Source organism: Corvus kubaryi, unplaced genomic scaffold (genome assembly GCF_017639235.1).
Source record: "Corvus kubaryi isolate FWS band 111438036 unplaced genomic scaffold, C.kubaryi_AGA036_p1.0 split1-37374, whole genome shotgun sequence".
NCBI classification, from domain to species: domain Eukaryota; kingdom Metazoa; phylum Chordata; class Aves; order Passeriformes; family Corvidae; genus Corvus; species Corvus kubaryi.
Window position 1 is genome coordinate 3,875,365 of NW_024582079.1, and position 18,050 is coordinate 3,893,414.

General features: G+C 39.5%; 1 protein-coding gene across 9 annotated transcripts in view; it reads right to left on the bottom strand.

The window, feature by feature from the left end:
- LOC121657806 (transcription factor COE1) overlaps positions 1 to 18,050 on the bottom strand; it is a 270,761-nt gene that overhangs the window by 33,821 nt on the left and 218,890 nt on the right. The gene's annotated exons all lie outside the window — the stretch shown is intronic.

Consider the following 18,050-nt stretch of genomic DNA (forward strand, 5'->3'; position numbering starts at 1 on the left):
TGCTGTTATCATATACCACTCATTAGTCTACAACCCTTCAACCTTTCAATCTTAGATAAAATTAAAAAAAAAAAAAAAAAAAGAGATCTTTAGGTGCCTGGGCATCTTGACCACAGACTGGATACTATCAGCCCTCCAGCCCTTGTTCATTTACACCCCCAATGTAATTAATCATCTCTCAGTGAAAGAGATCTGTTCACGTATTTAACCCCACCTTCAGCATTAAAGCCAGACCGGTTGTGTGCCAGGAGGTGGAAAAACTCCAAAGAAAAGGGGATATTCACATCTCCAAGCACTGCAGAAGAGCTGATACAAGGTCAGACACCATCTCCCTGCAAGGTTTTCCTCTGCCCCAGAACATGTGATTGGTCTCTGTCGTTGAAGTCTATCCACAATAAGGCATCTCCCAGTCCTCTAATTCAAATAACAGTTTTCTTTCCATGATTGGAAAAAAAGAATCAATTAGAAATACAACTCTCTATTTGTGTTCTTGACATCCATACATGAAAAACAAGCTAACACACACGGTACTTAAAATGCATTCCCATTACCTTATATTTTAAAACTACTATTGAAAGTACTGCTAACTTTAAAAAACTGTACGAAATTCAAATAGGTCCCAAGGCTAATGGAAGCAATTTGTATACCAACCCAAACTGACTGGCCCACTTTTCAAAATACAGGTATGATAATCTTGTGGTTTTAAAAGGACATTTAAATTGAAAGACTGTGAATTTAGTACATAATTATACCAATAGAACCCTTTAACTTGTCAACTTGTAAATCTAAAAGGCTATCAATCATTTCTAAAGAGGAAATAAACCTTAAAATTCTTTGATTGACAATGCTTATTTTTTATGTGGAAAGAAAAAAAAAGGAGTAAAGTGGCCAGAAATCCATTTACAAAAGTACATTGTTTTACATAGGTGAGTAAAAAGCCAATAATTACACCTCCAAAAGACATATAAATCAAGGTAAGTACTTTTCCCTCACTTACATATTTTAAGTTGCAGTAAACTTCAGGTAACTTTTTATTAAAATACTTTTCCAAATGCAAAGCTTATTGAAGCCATTAATAGAGTAGCATTTTCATTTAAGCTAATATAATCATTTTTGCAAATACAAGATTTAAACCATTTTTCTTCTTCCAAACAATAAACTTTCAGCCTGTCTCTTGTGTGAATTAACTAAAATTACACCCAGGTGTACAAAATCTGTCTATCTATCCTAGTGTCTGAGTTGAGGCACAATATTTATTATTCTTACCATTTTATGAATTACTTCTTAAACCCTTGAGGAAGAACTTTCTTTAGAATTAGACTCCAACAGAATAAGCCATGAAGCTCTTTATGCAGCAAGTCTAAAGCCATAACTCATAAAATCTAAGGCTTTTAATCAAGAAAATGCACAATGTCTATGGAAATAGGATGTGTACATTATATTCATCTTTTCAAAGTCCAGCTTATTTTTCAACAAAAATGCTGCTTATGCCTTTGAGAAAAAATATTTCCACCATAACCATAATTTCAAATTCTGCACAAATAATTTTAATAACCACATGCAGATAATCCACCATCTTTAAAATTATATATTTATTTTTTTTTTTAACTAGTCAGTGGAGGACTTTTTTTAATATTTCACATAATGAATTCCTACTGTGTCAATAAAGCTTTGGTTGTTAATTGAATGACTGTCTGCTGTATCTGAGAGAGAAATTTGTTTCTCTGGCCATGCTGCCAACTTACAGCAGAATGATCGACACTTAATACCAGCAATTAAAAGGACCTGTTCAAATATCATATGGAATTCGTACCTTGGGGTAGTGTAGGAGAGCCCTTCACCAAGGAAAACTCATTCAGCAAATGCAGAGTAATTGAATTAGACACATTTTAACATTATTATTCAAAGAAAAATAAACACACACTACATAGAAGCATTATGGAAATATTTCAGAATGTAAAACATATCCAGTTAATTTGTTTCCCATGCATTCATGGTTTCATTTACTCCTTTTATTTTTCAGTCCTTGTTTCTTTTTCATTCTGTTTGACCCAAAACCAATGAGAAAGCAGCACTTAGACCTCTGAACTTCCCATATGCTTTTCCAGTGGAAAAGGCTGCAAGGAGAGGGAAGGGACTCTGAGGGCTCAAATAACCAAAAATAAAAGCCTGAAGGCTACAAAAAAATTTGCCTCAGGTCCACAGGTCTGACCGTCCCTATCTCAGATGAGAAATCTGGTCTTGATTGTTTTAAGTGAAACACTCAGGGAAAGGCTGTACATGGGAATTAAATATCCCACAGTGTTTGCTCCTGTGGTGAACCAGGGAGTCGCTGAAACAGTGGAATGGAGGAAGATTTTTTAGACTCTTCCTCTGTCTCTTCACAAATTCATTTTGTAAATTTGGCTCTACAACAAAATTAGACAGCTTGTGACAGGTCCTGAACTGCAGTGTCAAAGAGGTGGGGCTTTGGGGTCTTCAAAACAGTTGTTTTGGGGTTTTTTTCCTGTCCAATTAGAGAAACTTCATCAGAATATAAATAGAAGGTGACTGTGGCCAAGACACACAAAGGTTTGTGTTTCAACATCTCACAGCCACAAAAGACTTCTGCTGCAAGCCCCTGACCCTAACAAAATAAAACATTGACTGCAGAAGATGGGAATAGGACAGGACAGACCATAATAATGTCAAACTCCACGTACTAAAATGCCTCACTAAGGCCCTGCAGCACAGCAGTGCTAGTGAATGGTGTTATAAAGCAACATTCTGACACCAAACCCAACTCTTATGCACAGTGGCCTCTCTCTGCCTGCTCTACAGAGAGAAAAAAAAACTTCAAAACCCCATCATCAAATGAGAAAAAGTCTGTTCTGCAAATCTCCCTGCAAAGACTTTTCCTTTGCTAATTAAAGCTCCTTAAATGAAAACATGCAAGCATTTGAGCTATTGGTTGTTGTTGTTGTTGTGAATTTGTCTTGCTTTTTCTAAAGTTTTCTTTCCCTGGAGTGTTTATTCCCACAAGCAATGGAAAACGGAAGTGGGTGGGACAGCGAGAGCCTGCACAGAAAGGTCTGGGCTAGAAAGGCTCTTCCAGTGCTAACCCAGAATTTCCTTGGTTTTCTGGTCTTGGTACTTAAACATGCCCCTGTGCACTGAGTTTCCACTTCTAAAATCAAACCGTGGCATTATGTCATTTTTTGAAAATTAGAAATAGAGTTATCCAAAATGTAATTCCTACATTTTATTGCCATGTAATGCCCCAACAGACACCACGTGCACGCACCAAGCAGCGAGGAAAATGCAGAGGTGAGTCAAGTGATAAACTGAAGATAGAGATCTCCCGAGTTTCCCTAGTGACTGCTCTTTACTTGAACTAAAGATGCAATAGGCCAGTGTTTGAGGCAGCTCCACTGTGTTCATCAGTGTTATTACAAACATGATAGACAGCGTGATATTTTCTTCCTGAAAACAATTTTTTTCCTGCAACTTAGAATCAGAGGAGCAATTCCCTTCCAACCCAGCTCACTGTCTGCAGCCAGAGATGGAGGTGCTGAAGATGCAAGGAATGCAGGTGTTGAGCCCCAATTTTTTATGGAAGTTACAGAATGCAATTATGAGATCTGCCTAGCGGGAATCATGTGTTGCTTTCTCCAAACACATCAACTCTGAAAGTTCACTCTTAGCAACCTGGCTTGGGGGAAAAAAAAAAGTCAAACAATTTGTGAGCTTCACAGTTTCTTCTTCCTCTGACTGCGCTGACCTCTTGTCTAATGGGGAAGATTTGGCCTTAAGGGAGTCTGAAACAGAGTCCAGTTTCAGGCACTGGAATTTAAACATCCCAATTTCACAACAGGCTGGTAGAATTCACTGGGGATGTGCATACAGAGGGCCAGAGGGAAATTAATGCATGTTGGTTACTTCGTCTGGCCGTCCAGGTTAATTGATGCATCTTTGGCAGTCATTATAAAAAGGGGAAGAACAGCATTTACATCTGAATATTTTTCAGTTTTTCAGACATATTCTGGCAGTGCATGTGAGCATGCAGCAAAAAATTTACTGAAAATGGCTGGTTCTCAATGGGTTGTCCCTTCATTCAAATAAATAAATATATATATGTGCACACATAAACACAAGCACAGAAATGCATCCAAGCCAAGATTTAAAATAATGGCTGCATAAGGTTAGTTATAAGATCTATATTTAGACCTGCTTTAAAACATTTTAAAAATAAAGACACTGCATTTATTTTTAAACTGTTGGCTCAGGAACAGATGCAGAGATGTACCATACAGAGTGTGGGAGATGCTAAACAGTCACCTCATGTAACCTTTTCTTTCATTCTGTATTCTGCATATTTTCAACATTTTTTCCCTTTGCATGCACTTCACAAATTCCACAATGTAGGTGCAGACATCTTTAAAATTGTCATAGGGATAATTTTGGATAACATACAGGAAGTTTTTTCCTTTTTTCACCTTTCACAAACTCCTTTGAGGTAGACAGTATTGAAAATCACTGCTGAAACTTGTTGGTATGCAGAAATACTTCCTTTTGAATAATGCCTCTCACACTGTTAACCTTGTTATTTCTCATCATCTCTTCAGATTATTAAAAAAAATAATTATCACCAGGGGATGCATAAATGAAAAACTCGGTGTCCTGTGTGAATTTCTATCAGAAGCATCTTAGCCTAAATTTGGCTGTTTCTCAGAATTGCAGACTTCTGACATGCAAGCGCACTATGGTCAGAGCAAAAAAGAATCTTCAAGAGAGAAAATTGGAAAAACACCAGTGCTCACATCCAAAATCTCTGAAAATGAGATTCACAGGGAAATACAAGTAGAGCTGAATCATAAAAACAAGATGAATTATGCCTAGCTGTAATGAATATTATAGGTGTGGTGCTCGTGGAAAGGGCTGACCTGCTGTGAGGTTTAATTTAGGTCTTTAATCCCTCTCCATAACTAATTTTAAATCCCTTGGGAAAATAATAGTTTCCAAACACCTTTATTTCTAAATATTAGCTTTGACTTGTCTACATGAAATTGCAGTGAGGCTTCACCCAAAAGAAAAAGGACCATTTTGGCTATACCCTGGATGATGCAGCAAATTGTTTAAAATTAAAACAATTGAGTTTGTTGTTTTCTAGTTTGTACATTTAAATAAAAATGTATAATTTGAGAGCTTTCAATAGTCTCTGACTTCAGCAGCAGATGTATCTACCTGCTTCCATAATTGTTCAGGCTTTGGGGGTTTTTTTCTGCAAAAATTTTGACAATAACTGTTATCAAGGGTAAAAAAAAAAAAAAAAAATCATACCAGCCTGTCTGATAAACATGTTCCCTGCCCTCACACCCCAGTGAGCACTGTGACACTATACTTTTATCATCTAGTGTGTGCTCAGAATGAGCTTAGAACAGCAATTGCCAGGAATAGGCAGGCGATAAACTGCATTGATTTAACACATCTTGTTTTCAATCATGCTCGGATTTTCTGAGCACGCATTTTTCCTGTACTTCAGCTTGTAGCTTTTATCTGACGAGCTGATCCCTTTTCACTGGAAAATGAAAAGGTCGCACAATAAGACACGGTTTACTGGAACTTGAGCACGCACCAGGGAAAGTATTTTAGATAAATACTGTCAGACATAGTGGAGCTGAATTTCAACAACACAATTGCTAAACAACAATACTTATTACTCTCTAGAACAAGCCTACAAGCAACTTATGGCTCACAGCAGGGGAGATCTCAGAGTTAGGCTCAGTAGTTAAAGAAACCTAAGCTTGTTTAAAGATGCAGCATTGCTTTTGCCTTACATGCACCAACCAGCCCTACCCCAGGACCAAACTAACACCCCCTCAATTCCTTTCCTAGGTAACTTATAAATTATGGAAAACCACAGCAATGACTTTTCTTATTCTTTTGTCTCTTTTCTTGGCAGAAAGGTGATTGACTACATGCTTGATTTAATTTAATCAAATGGAGTACTGGGTGCTGGTAAAAATAAAATTATCCAAATGTGAAAGTAATTTAACCGAAACTAATTCATTAACCAAGGTGAGTTGCTGAGGAGGTCAGTAAACAAGCAAGGAGTAATATGGCATGAAGCATCTACCAAAGACCAAGGTACAGTAGGCTCAGAAGGATAATTCTTATTCATTTCCCTCCTCCCTCTGAAGTGACTGCAAGGATCCTGACCAATACAGGACTGGAAGCAAAATATCCTCTCCTTTTCCTATCAGAAGGGGCAAATAAAATTTCCAAGTTATTTCTTACTGTACTGATTGTACCCAAGAAAAGATACCACCTATTCTTCATGGAAGCTGCAATACAAAGGGAAGTCCCAAAACCAAAGCATCATCCCCACAAACCTCCTCCCCATTTCTCAGCAATGTCAGTGCAAAACTGGTGTGAAATATTTATGTTTTCCTTTTTTCTCCTGAATGTGCTTATTATTCATTTAGGTTCAGCACAAACTCATCCTAAATTTACTTTGTCCAAGATCCTGAACCAGTTAAAAGCAGAACCATTCTGGCAAATTTTCTGAAACTACACTGACACTGGCTGAAGTTTAGCTAGTCTTCTGCCTATACACATCAGATGGCCAAGCCTCCAGCTCTAGTCAGAGCCATCCATCTTTCAGATATTCCGCGCACATTGTAAGTCTTACAGAAAGAATATCATAAATATTATTTAAGTTACATTTTTGAATTATAATTTTAAATAGGCAAGTCACAAGCAAAGGGATAGTCCTTAAGAAAAGCATAAAGTAAAATCCAACTTTGCATGCAATGCCACTTTACATTTAGCTCCATGAGCCTGACTCTAAGAGAACTCACACGAGCATCAATTTCTCCTTCTCACCTGGCAAGGTTTTGTTGCTATTTTTTTTTTTGCTAGAGGAGTAAGCTGAAAATCCGTGCTGCATTTTAGGGTTATCTCATGCAGCACAGGCAGAATTCTGAAATGTCTTCTCCATTAAGTGCTCATAATCCCAGAAATGAAAGTAACTCATTTCTTCCCAGGGTGCCTGTTAACTGAGAAACTCATCTTAATTGAATGCACAGCTCAGTTAACCATCTTCACACCCTCAAACCATTAGTGCCCCATGGACAGCTCTGCCGGGTCCCTGCCTGCCTGAGGCTCAGCAAAGGAGGGGATGTGCTGGAGGTGATGAGCAAACACTGTCAGGGGCTGGTGCTCCTGACAAAATGAGAGCTCTGGGGCTGAGCTGGCTTTTGCTAAATTATTGGCATTAGATCACCTTGCTGGTCAGTTACAGAGGGATCACCAAATCCCGCAGCTCTGTCCCCAAACACGAGCTAAGTATCCTCGAACGTGCCTACAGAGAGATCACTGGTCTGGAATCCAGAGCCTTCCAGGCAGAAGGGAAGAGGAAGCAAAAATAATTGCTTCTATCCCTCCCTTCTCATCCTGCCTCTCTTCCACCCTCACAATTTACCATCTAGAATGCACTCGGTAAACCAGTGAAAGTGAGTGTGGAAATTGAACTATCCAAGGTTACATCCATTTGCCTACAAAGCTGATATCTCAAAAAGAAGCTGTAAAGGCAAGGAAGTGAGGAACCAGCCTGAAACTCACTGTCCTGCTATGAAACACTCCCAATATTTCATTTACAGCAGGAATGAACTTTGGTTCGGTGGTCACTGAAGTTTGGGATACGCATCAAAACGTCTGAGCTGGTTGATGGCACCCCAGAGCAGTAACCACATCCCTGTGCTCAACTAACACTGTTCTGGGGTGGGTGAAACCTTTCTGCACTCCAGCAGGGCTCACCAGAACTAACCACCTTCCTTTTAACAGGACTAAAAAAATATTTTAAGTGTTATTGGATTATTTTTTCCTAAATTGGAAATATTAAAATTTCCCTAATTAACACAGAGGTGGAATAAACAGATTAAAGATTTTGAAATGATCAGTAAATAGAGTGAAAGATGTAAAGTTATGATGGATAACCAGATACCATCACATAGGTTTAAAATCATGCACTTGTACTTATTTCCTAATTTTCTAGATATTATTGGCAGCCTGTAGGAAAATTCAGATCTCAGCTCTGAAGTTATCAATAAAATACCTTCCAAGTGGCATAGTATTGCCATTTTGTCTTGTATAAAACAAATACCTGCTTTCCATCCAATTCAAAACAAAAGCAAACTCCACTGTAATGGATTACATTATTCTGCACACATTTTTTTTTCCTAGTAGATTTCATAAGAACTGTTGTCATAAAAAATTGCCACCAAAATCTATGTGTATTGTATTAATATGCCTCAAAGTTCAATACCGACACAAACAGTATCATCAGGTGATAAAAACAAAGATGCTGCAAGTGTGACATGAAAAAAGAGTATTCGAATGCTAAAATCTAATTTAGCAATTTGCAAATTGCTGCTCTAAAAGGAGGAATTTAGCATTAATCTCGCTGGAAGTGGCATATTTATCAGGAACTGATTTGCAGCTTTCCAGGCAGTAAGCAATGATATAAATACACTTCTGGGTCCATCAGCACTATGCAAGAGTGAGCTTAAACAGACAAACCCACGGAGGTCCTGGGTGTGTGAAGGATTAAGCACCTGGCTGCCACAGTTAATTAGTGGGCACAGAGGATGCACTGATGCTCCTGCTGCAAACCAGCTCCATCACAACTGCCCTGGGGCATCTCCGATTCCTGCTCTCCTGGGCAGTGTATCTCAGGTCCAGGGAAGATTTTCCCTCCTACAACATGGCCCCTGTGCATGCCAAGCCCGTCCTCTCTGTCAGCACACCTTCCCTCATGGAGGTGCACACAGGGAAAGGGATGGGACTGCAAAAATGTCCAATATCTTGGGCTTCAGAGAAAATCACCCTGGTTTTGCACTGCAAGCCCTGTGTTGATGCTGGACAGCCCATGTATGTCCATGGGCAGCTGGGCACGGCCAGGGGGCTGACCACACCTTAGAGGTGTGAGAAGAATCCCACCAGTGGGGTTTTCTCACTCTCTTGGCTTTGATTTCTACGTTCTGTGTGGTCTCCTCCCTACCTGAGCATGATACACATTCAGTGGTAAAAGCAGTTATTGAAATAAATCTCAGTTGCAGCTGACTGAGTAACAAATGGACACTGACAAGGTTCTGTGCATCTTGCTGGAGCAGATGGATCCTTGCTCACCAAAGCCAAAGCTGGAGGAGACACAGCAATGATATTTAAGTCTAGGACACACAAACTGGTTGAGGCTTTCTCGAAATAGCAAAGGGAAATGCAATGTCACCTTTTTCTTCCAAACTTTGCTTGTTGCACAAAACAAAAGTGAATGAGCAAAAGAAAAGCAAAAAAATTCCCCTGGGATTCACCTGCTCTACCTGTCATTTCCTTTTGTTCCCTTTCCTTCTGCAATTCCCCCCACACCAGCAGCACAACAGAGCGCCCTTCAAAAACTACTACTGCAGTAGTTTATCACAAGTATAAAGTAAAACATGAAGTACTGAAACACAAATAAAAGGAAACTAAATACACCATCTCCTGGGCACCTTGAACAAAACTAGAAAAAAAATACTTCTTCTTAACATTCAAATATTCTGAAATTAAATAATTGGAAAGGGAGAGGTGGGACTAATCCAACTCTGTTTTAAAGCTTTTATACTGTGAAATCCCATATTATTCTACAGGCACCATTCACCATGAGCTAAACTGACCCACTGAACTCTGGCATAAGTGTCAGATGGCAGAATTTGGTTTCAAGTACTCTTGAAAAAGTACTCAGGGTTGACTTTTATCACATTCAACTACTAAGCATGCAAATCATTATTTATTATTTCTTAGGCTTTCAAATCTCACCGGATTAAAGAACACATTACATGATCTGGTCAGAATTTTTTTAGCTCTGTACTTTAATCAGATTATGGCTGTGGAGACCTTAAGTTTCAGGACATTTCCCCAGCAAAGAAGATGTATTTCCAGCAGCAAGAATGAAGTCACCCTTTTTGTTGTGAACCTATGCAGTGGTTTTTGCCTAAGAGCTCTTTCCACATTATTTGGCATCATACATTCCCTGTAATTTATAGCAGTCCTGAATTATTTCTCAGTTTCAGAGCTGGGGAACAAACAGCCACAAAACCGTAAAATTTAGGTACCTATGCCTATTTAAAAATCCCAGCAGGCACCTAAATGAACTTTCAGGACTCTAAATGCAATTAAAATTCTGACTTTAAGTAACAGGGTCAAAATTACAAAGGAAGTCTGAGACTCAAAACAGGGTTTTCTGCCACTGGAAGAAAACCTGCTGCTCACCAGTGCTTGGACCTGCAGTTTGAACAGTCTGATAGCATCAGGAGACATTGAGGTGCTGCAATCAGCCAAGTTTTAGTGAACTAAATCTGTAAATAATCACAAGGAACAAAATTCAAGATTTCTTTCTCTGTGCTGTGCTGGGCAAGGGTAAAAGAGTCGCCTGTTGGGCATAATTTTTAGTAGTAAACTGCAGAGGAAAGGAGATGTGAGTCAATGATAACCTCCCATTCCAAGCACATAAAGCGTTTCAACTTCAAAAGGCACTAATGAGTAAAAATTAGTATCTGCCCATCCCTGTACTATTGCCTTCAAGTAGAATTTATTCTATTTGAAGTTTTTTTTTTTTAATGTATTTGTATTCTTAATTTATTCCCAGTCATCATGAAAGCTTTTGGAGACATGTAAGATTCACCCCCCCCCCAAAATGACATTCAGGGACCGTCATTAACTTCCCATTTCCTAACAGGTTGCACAGAGGAAAAGCAATATTTTCCAACCTGTGGTGTACAAAACTCCAGGACCCCAGAAGTCCTGCAACTGTTTCTTGGTGGCCCATGAAACGGAACTGAGAGAGGTGCAAGTCTGTTGTCAGCTGGTTTAAAGCCACTGCACAATTCATTGTTCAAACGTCTGCATTTGCAGTGGAAAATATTTACGTGTCCACAACCCTAAAAATATTGAAAAGAGACTGCAATAGATGGTTTGTTGGCACAAGCTCTCCTCCCACTGGAAGATTTGCTACATACATTGAGGCACCAGCTTGGAAGATTGTGGATATTTTCTGCTGAATGGGGCCCTTGGAGAGGAAATATTTGATTTACTGCAGAGTTCTCATTTCCCTGAATTGCAAATAAAGTGTAATTTGATTAAATGTAAATGAATCCTACAATACTTTTGGTGGCTTGTCTGAAACAATTGATTGTAATGGGCATCCATCATTTGGCTTGATTTTAATTCAGAGACAAAAAAGGCAAAATGAGAAAACTAAAGCAAGTGCCACTAACATTCTAGAGCTGGAGGAGTCGGGATTCCTGGCGTTGGACTGTCATTCCCATTGTTCTCAGAGCAGAGGGGAAATGCAAAAGCAAAAGCAGAAGAATAATGGGAAACACATACATAGAAATAGATCTAGAGAAAAATTAAGCTTTTTCACAACAAGTTCTGTTAAATCAGCTTAAGGAGCACAATTTGTTAAATTTATTTTAACCTCAATATTCTAAAATGAATGAGCAAGGAAGATGAATATTGCTCTGTGTTTCTCAGTTAGAAGAAAAGCTTTGTTTTCATAGATCACCCAAGTCTTTTTTCACCAAAATAATTTCCAAGTGCATAATACTAACTTCAGCAGTTCTTGTGGTTTGAAATAATAAGAGAAGTGAAATTACTGATACATACAGGCTTGATAAACTTTTGGTGTCACTTTCTTCAAATGTGGAACTACTCCAACCACAGAGATAATAATAGATGACCAGATTGTAACTGCTTTATTGCTTCTTTTTCCTCATAAATTTTAATTTTGGAAAGTTAAGTGAAAAATGTGGTTTCAATTTCCTACAAATTGCACACAATTGGGTTTTAACAAGAAATAGAAAGAGATGGTACGTTCTTTGGAGTGAATTAGGGAGCGAATTAGGGAGAGGAGCTTATTTCTTTGTCTTTCAGCATCATCAGAATAACAAAGTACAAAATGCAAAAAAGATGACTGAGGAAAAAAAAAAAAGCAGCTGTACAATGTACTAAGAAAAGCAATGAGTGATTCTTTATCTAAATAAGCTCTGAGCAATTTAACAAGATAATACCTGCTCTAGCCTTTCTCCCCTCTGTTTTACCAGACTGGAGCTTAGAAGAACTCAGGCTGCAGACACGTGTTCCAGGAAAGCCTCTAACAAGCAAACACTGCGTACATAAAATCCTGCTCCCTCAGAAGGCACCAGCAGCTGCCCGAGTGCTGTGCAAAGGAGCCCTGCTCAGACCATGTTACAAAGGCCTGGATAAATACTTACACTGAACTAACAAAACAAGAGCAGAAATGAAAGCCAAGAGAAGACAGAGATAATATTGATTTTGCCCAAGAGGTACACGGGGCTCAAATCTGTGTGTGGCTTTACCCACACTACCCACACCTACAACTACTTTACACATATTAGGACCTTAAATCATATTAAAGGTGACCCAGATTTCCTTCAGCAGCAATGGTCCAAGAGAGGTTTTTAGAGGGAAGATGCTCTGGAGTAGGTAAGGGCAGCACCGAGCAAAGGTTAAGAGGGGATCCTGCCAGTGCTGCCAGCAGAGAAGGGAGTGGGATTAGCTCAGGATGAACAGGGAGGTGACCCAAGTCCAATCAAACCTCTTGGCCAGCACAGCTATGAGATGGGGTGCTGGAGATTAAAACACAAGATGGAAAATCCACTAGTCAGGCAGTCAAGACGTAATGTAAGGACTGAAGGTATTGTGAATCTTAGAATAGCCCCGTGAAAATGTGCAGTGGTTGACAATTAGATTCCTAACTTAATCGAGCACCTGAGTAACCTAAAGCTTCCTTGACTTCCAAGTTGTTTGGATGCTTCTATGTAAGGATGCTCTTGAATCTTAAAGGATATCAATTGATTTATACCTTTTTAAACAAAAAATACAGTGAAAATTAGGTAGTAATATATGTAAATATGAAGCCTTTATCAGTTTTCTTTAAAATATCTAAAAATATGCAAACCTTATGGAAAAAAGGTAGGAAATAAACAAAAGAGACACATATTTAATGAATTTTAGTGAAAAAGGAATTTTCATTATGAGAGTCTATGTGAAAAAATCAATTCCCTAAGAAAAAAAATTCTGGCACTGTAAGTAGCACTTCAGGGGGGAAAAAACCCATCTTCCATAAGAATTCAAATTATCAAATTTGTGAAATCTAAAGGGACAAAAGTTATTAGGGAATTACTGTAGAAATTTGAGAAAATATCGGTGATGAATTTCATGCAGCTTTAGACTTTATTACAAATCCCTAGGAATTTTTTTTCTGCAAGAAAACTTTCATTGGCCAATAACCGTAAACCTCAAACTGTTTTCTAAAAACACACATGTGAGCTGATGAAACAGTTCAACTGCTTTGCTGACACCCCATGCCATGGTTGTTTCCTGTGTTAGATCTAACACACATTTTCCGTCTGTCCTATGGCTGGAATCACCAAAGGCAGAAAAACCCCACAGGCATTGCCAGTGCCTCAAAAAGATGCTTTAAGGCACAGCCCCAACAACTTAACTCACAAGAATATAATTCTTCCAGTGAATGGAAAGACCTGGTCCTACCTCTTTCCAGAGGCAACAGCATGGAATAGTTGCAGATTGCAATAGTCCCTTCCTGACTGGAGATGCAAAGAGTGCAAGAGAAGAGGGTTTTCTTCACCCCACGTGTCCCCGCAGAGTCAGAACACACACCTCAGTCATTTATCATCATGCCAGCTCAGCCTGCCAGCCTGACAAGGATTTTTCCCCTGGGGCTTCTAAACTAGAAATGTTATTTAGGTTACAAAAACAATTGCACGTTTTCTGCTTCCTGAGCCAGCATAGGCCTGCGAGCATGCAAATGAAAGGATCTGAAACCTGCCAGGGCTGCGGCCACAGCACATCCCTCAGCCCTCCTTGGGCAGGGAAAGCACACAGGGATGGAGGGAGAACTCTGGAGAGGCACCACGGCCACTGCAACCCCTGCTGCTTCTCTATCGACGGGTCAACTCTTACTGCAGGGCCCTGCAGTTCACAGAAAGCAATTTCCTTTGGCCTCTGCATCAGCCACAGATTATTTTCTTCCTTTCATTTTTCCTCCCTTCCCCCCATTCCTTGAGCAGAAGTGTCTGCCTCACTCTGACCCCCTCTCTGTATGGATTAAAGGGGGGGAAAAAAGGACAAACCTTGGGAGCCCCACAACACTGAGGATCCAGAGCAAATCCTCCAGATCAATGTTGGCTGAAATTTGCAGGAAGCCTGATCTGTTCAGAACTTGCTCATCTGGTCTGGCTCCTACTTCTAGATAAAGATCATGGGATGCAGTAAGTTTGCAGCACATACAGCACAGCTTCCTCACAGAGCAGGATGCACCTTTGCCTTCACAAGAGCCAAAATGCTCTTACAGGAGGGCACTGGCTTTTTACCTCACACAATTTCTCCTTAATTATTTCTTTGTTTTCACATAGGTAAATCTTACGTGTGCTCATTATAAAACTCTCACTGCTAAATTATTTATGCCAAACAATCAAGTGTGGTACCTTTGCAGATGTCAGCAGATAAACAGAAATGCAATGTTGCATGATGGAGTTTAATGCTGTGGAAATGTCGGGGTGCTTATTTTAAAATTCCACTGACCTTTGCTGTCCTATTTTCAACTTTTGCTTATTACCACAGTAAGGAAACGCTGCAACAAGACTGGGAATTTTTATACGAGGATCCTGAAAGTCAATATTTAAGGGAAGCATGTTTCCTCAATGACACCATTGCTGATTATGTGCTATCAAGAGGCAGCACAGAGGAACCATTTATACAGCCCATGGGCAATATGAGACACAGCAAAGAGCAAAACAAGCAAAGCCAAACTCCAGGGTCGCCTGAAAAGGAGCACGGGAGCACAATGTCTGCGTGTTGTTCCAGGGGGCTGCTGTGACATTAAGATATTATAGGTTTGTGGTTATTTGGGGGGTTCCTCTCTTTCCCTGCTGGCACTCCAGGCTCTGTGGGACCTGTGTAACAAGGCAATAGTGTCTGGGAAATAATGAGCAGGGGAATGCAGGGCTGTTCTTTCATTGCAGTGTTAGGTGCGATGTTGCACACTAAAGCACCAGATCAATACTTCCAGCAGCAACCCGTTCAATACACCTGAATTATTGCTTCATTTTTCTTCTTATTATAGATGAGTTGTGTTATTATTTTCCCCAAATCGATATTTTACAACCTTTTTTATCCGTTTCTCCATAAATTTTGTGATTACTTTAAACTGGGAATTCCGGTACACTAAATAAGATGCAGTATCTGAGAGGTAGTGAATGTACCAACACAATTTTTTACTCCAGACACTGCTTAAAGGCAGATCCTAATCAATAGCTAAGTAGGAAAATTTTTACGTAAGAAAGTTGGAAGCAGCACCACGCTTACAAAATGAAAATCCAAGTTCCTAGAAAATACTGGCTGCAAAAGAAGACTATTTTAGAAATACAGGGAAGGAGAGGTCTGATGGGCACTTTGCGTGGGAAATTTAATTCCAAACAAATATGCTTTTTACTTCCCCTCAGCTAAAGGGCGACCATAATTCACTGAAATTGTTTCTTACAAAGCAGATAATCCTGTGCACCTTAGAGTGATTTAATTAGCTTCCGTAGCTGTCTCCTGCTAAGTGTTTAAAGCATCTGCAAATCAAATCATGTTAACTCATCTGCTGCACCACTTTCTTTGTTCTGTGCATAGGACCTTCCTAATAGCATTAATAGAAGCATGAGTTTCCCTGGAGAGGGGAGTAGCAAAGTGAGTTAATTACATAGTTATTGTAAAATTGTGTACATTATTCCACAGAACACGCTGGGTAAGTATTAAGTTGCTACACTGAAAATAATGACAATTTGGGGTGATCCCAAGTACCGAAATGGTACAATTTGAAAGGAAAATGCAGATTCTCACCGAAGCTGGAGGAATTCTGCCAAATTCCTGCATGCAGTCTGCCTGGCCTGGCTGCTCACGGACTGCAGTGCAGGACCCTGGCTCTTCCCTATGCTTCAGCTGCAATGTCTATCCTCACATTTACTGCACGATTACAAGATCGAGCAGTAGGAGGTACAGTAATCTCCATTCAATGTTTTATAACACTTTAAAATTTTTAAAAGCAAAAATAAAAAAATCCCTAGGATTTTCTGCTATAATTTGTACAGTTTTCTGCTGATATCCACTTGGTCTAATTAGGCATCACAGAGCCCTCAAGGAGCAAGTCCAGCAGTTTCTTTGGATCTGGGCATCAGGACTACAGTGGGGCAAATAATTCACAACAAACTATTTCCAGGCAGTAACTCTCCAAAGAGATATTTTTCTCCAATTATTCTGCTAAATTAAAATATTTGTCAAATAGTTTTTCTGACCAACCTTATCCTTGTAGATAGATAATTGCAGAGTGGATTGTTACAAATTTTTTGTTTAAATTCTCCATTTATAGCATTTGTTCAGCAAGGGCATCACCTCACCTGCGTCTTTGCTGATTTTGAGTTCTATTTCTTACCAACACTGAGTTTTACTTCCTTTTGTCCAGACAAAGACATATACACCATGGAAAATTCACTTTCCACAGCACACTCCTGAGTTTTTCTCAGGAGGGATTGTTTCACCACACTCACTTGTTCAAACATTCACGGGGAGCAAAACACTACAGGGAAACTGAAGGAAATTCATTGCCAAAAAACAAATGAATATTCATGGTCCACAGAAATACCCTTATTTCCCAGCTCTAATCAGCATGAACATCTGTGAAAAAAAGTCTAATGGGGGAAATTGGAGAGGAGAGGGGGGTCATTTCCATCCTTTCCCTTAGGCCCCAATTTAAAGGAGGTTCATTTGTCTTTTTAACAGAACTTGCAAGCGATGCAAGGATGAACAGTTTTGGTGAAGAAAGGATGTGCAGACTGGCCTTGTCTTTGGGAAATTTGAACTAAATCCTTCATTCTAGAACAAAAGATACCTGGTGCAGGTTCTTGTTCCTATCTCTGGCCAGCCAGACCTGTGCACTGCCCAGAGAGCTCCTCTATCAATAACAGCCCCTGAGCTGACAGAAACACCCAGGGAAAATCCAATCTCAGGCAAATAGGTGAGGCATGCCTCAGTCTCATCCTTTTGAACAACTGACAGGCACAGCTCAATGCAAGATTTAAGGGAACAAAAAGTACTTCAAAATTAAAAACCTGTAGAAAAATATACTATTGTTTTCCAGTATGATGGCCAGTTGAAGATCTGTTTTTTTTGGAACAGCAATGTAATGACTATTTCTAGTAGCTGTGCACAACATGCATGTGAACTTTAGGGAGAATTCTTTTTGGAGTGGTGAAAATAATCAGAAATCTACATTTGGAAAAATAATTTCCCTAGTAGAAGTGGCCTTTCAGCATGAACTCATGGTTACTTCTGGCAGCAAAATCTTGCTTTTCATTTTTACAAGTATAAGCTCGCTGCTGGGACTGCCTGAGCACACAAACTACGTATTTTTATTTGATGAGCTGTAGTCTTCTATGGAAAGTATCCCACTGAAAGCTGGGAATTGGGTATAAGTTAGGAGAAAAAAAGCAGAACGAAAGAAAAAGGCGACAATAAGTAGATGTATTTCAGAAACTATCAGGGTTTGCAGCATTTGGGGTAATAGTAACTTTCCTATACAGCACCTGGCACGTGGGGCACTGAGGGTGAAATGCTCCTCATCCAGCTTCAGCCAAACATGTGCTTATTGGAGCACTTGTTCAGAGCCCATGTGCAGGCAGAGGACAGAGAGAAGTTTCCTGATGATTCCCCCACATCTAAGATGATATCTAAGACAGTCCAGGGAGTATCAGCCCAGAGCTCCAAAGGGTTCAGTACATTTTTATAAGGTAAAAGAGGGCCTCATCATGTTGAAAAGGGATAAAACCCACCCTGAAGATGCTGCAGTACTAAAAAGGAACATCAAATTTCACAATTATTGATAAGTATTCCAGTTTTGCCCTGTAATTTTCAGATTTAAAATGGGGAGTCTGGCACCAGTTTCTGTTTTA